We start from the raw sequence: 2,500 nt of genomic DNA on the forward strand, positions 1-2,500 counted from the left end.
CGGAGCAAAACGTCAGCCATCTCAGCACCCTGGAACCCCCCGGGTGGCACAGGGCTGGATGGGGCTTTCGTATAGCAGGGACGGTGCTGCCTCACGCTTCGCTCGCTGTTCGCCGCTCGCCGCTCGCTCGCGCAGCCAAAAATGACCAGTTTTGGCCCGTTTTTGGGCTGTTTTGGCCTGTTTATGGTCCGTTCTTGCGTGGTGCGGTGACCGTCGTGAGCGGAGCAAAACGTCAGCCATCTCAGCACCCTGGAACCCCCCGGGTGGCACAGGGCTGGATGGGGCTTTCGTATATAGCAGGGACGGTGCTGCCTCTCGCTTCGCTCGCTGTCCGCCGCTCGCCGCTCGCTCGCGCAGCCAAAAATGGCCAGTTTTGGCCCGTTTTTGGGCCGTTTTGGCCAGTTTTTGGCCTGTTCTTGCATTGCGCGGTGACCGTCGAGAGCGGAGCAAAACGTCAGCCATCTCAGCACCCTGGAACCCCCCGGGTGGCACAGGGCTGGATGGGGCTTTCGTATAGCAGGGACGGTGCTGCCTCTCGCTTCGCTCGCTGTCCGCCGCTCGCCGCTCGCTCGTGCAGCCAAAAATGGCCAGTTTTGGCCCGTTTTTGGGCCGTTTTGGCCAGTTTTTGGCCTGTTCTTGCATTGCGCGGTGACCGTCGAGAGCGGAGCAAAACGTCAGCCATCTCAGCACCCTGGAACCCCCCGGGTGGCACAGGGCTGGATGGGGCTTTCGTATAGCAGGGACGGTGCTGCCTCTCGCTTCGCTCGCTGTCCGCCGCTCGCCGCTCGCTCGTGCAGCCAAAAATGGCCAGTTTTGGCCCGTTTTTGGGCCGTTTTGGCCAGTTTTTGGCCTGTTCTTGCATTGCGCGGTGACCGTCGAGAGCGGAGCAAAACGTCAGCCATCTCAGCACCCTGGAACCCCCCGGGTGGCACAGGGCTGGATGGGGCTTTCGTATAGCAGGGACGGTGCTGCCTCTCGCTTCGCTCGCTGTCCGCCGCTCGCCGCTCGCTCGTGCAGCCAAAAATGGCCAGTTTTGGCCCGTTTTTGGGCCGTTTTGGCCAGTTTTTGGCCTGTTCTTGCATTGCGCGGTGACCGTCGAGAGCGGAGCAAAACGTCAGCCATCTCAGCACCCTGGAACCCCCCGGGTGGCACAGGGCTGGATGGGGCTTTCGTATAGCAGGGACGGTGCTGCCTCTCGCTTCGCTCGCTGTCCGCCGCTCGCCGCTCGCTCGTGCAGCCAAAAATGGCCAGTTTTGGCCCGTTTTTGGGCCGTTTTGGCCAGTTTTTGGCCTGTTCTTGCATTGCGCGGTGACCGTCGAGAGCGGAGCAAAACGTCAGCCATCTCAGCACCCTGGAACCCCCCGGGTGGCACAGGGCTGGATGGGGCTTTCGTATAGCAGGGACGGTGCTGCCTCTCGCTTCGCTCGCTGTCCGCCGCTCGCCGCTCGCTCGCGCAGCCAAAAATGGCCAGTTTTGGCCCGTTTTTGGGCCGTTTTGGCCAGTTTTTGGCCTGTTCTTGCATTGCGCGGTGACCGTCGAGAGCGGAGCAAAACGTCAGCCATCTCAGCACCCTGGAACCCCCCGGGTGGCACAGGGCTGGATGGGGCTTTCGTATAGCAGGGACGGTGCTGCCTCTCGCTTCGCTCGCTGTCCGCCGCTCGCCGCTCGCGCAGCCAAAAATGGCCAGTTTTGGCCCGTTTTTGGGCCGTTTTGGCCAGTTTTTGGCCTGTTCTTGCATTGCGCGGTGACCGTCGAGAGCGGAGCAAAACGTCAGCCATCTCAGCACCCTGGAACCCCCCGGGTGGCACAGGGCTGGATGGGGCTTTCGTATAGCAGGGACGGTGCTGCCTCTCGCTTCGCTCGCTGTTCGCCGCTCGCCGCTCGCTCGCGCAGCCAAAAATGGCCAGTTTTGGCCCGTTTTTGGGCTGTTTTGGCCAGTTTTTGGCCTGTTCTTGCGTGGTGCGGTGACCGTCGTGAGCGGAGCAAAACGTCAGCCATCTCAGCACCCTGGAACCCCCCGGGTGGCACAGGGCTGGATGGGGCTTTCGTATAGCAGGGACGGTGCTGCCTCTCGCTTCGCTCGCTGTTCGCCGCTCGCCGCTCGCTCGCGCAGCCAAAAATGGCCAGTTTTGGCCCGTTTTTGGGCTGTTTTGGCCTGTTTTTGGGCTGTTCTTGTGTGGCGCGGTGACCGTCGTGAGCGGAGCAAAATGTCAGCCATCTCAGCACCCTGGAACCCCCCGGGTGGCACAGGGCTGGATGGGGCTTTCGTATAGCAGGGACGGTGCTGCCTCGCGCTTCGCTCGCTGTTCGCCGCTCTCCGCTCGCTCGCGCAGCAAAAAATGGCCAGTTTTGGCCCGTTTTTGGGCTGTTTTGGCCAGTTTTTGGCCTGTTCTTGCGTGCCGCGGCGACCGTCGTGAGCGGAGCAAAACGTCAGCCATCTCAGCACCCTGGAACCCCCCGGGTGGCACAGGGCTGGATGGGGCTTTCGTATAGCAGGGAC

This window comes from Musa acuminata, unplaced genomic scaffold (genome assembly GCF_036884655.1).
Source record: "Musa acuminata AAA Group cultivar baxijiao unplaced genomic scaffold, Cavendish_Baxijiao_AAA HiC_scaffold_1126, whole genome shotgun sequence".
In the NCBI taxonomy this organism is placed as follows: Eukaryota; Viridiplantae; Streptophyta; class Magnoliopsida; order Zingiberales; family Musaceae; genus Musa; species Musa acuminata.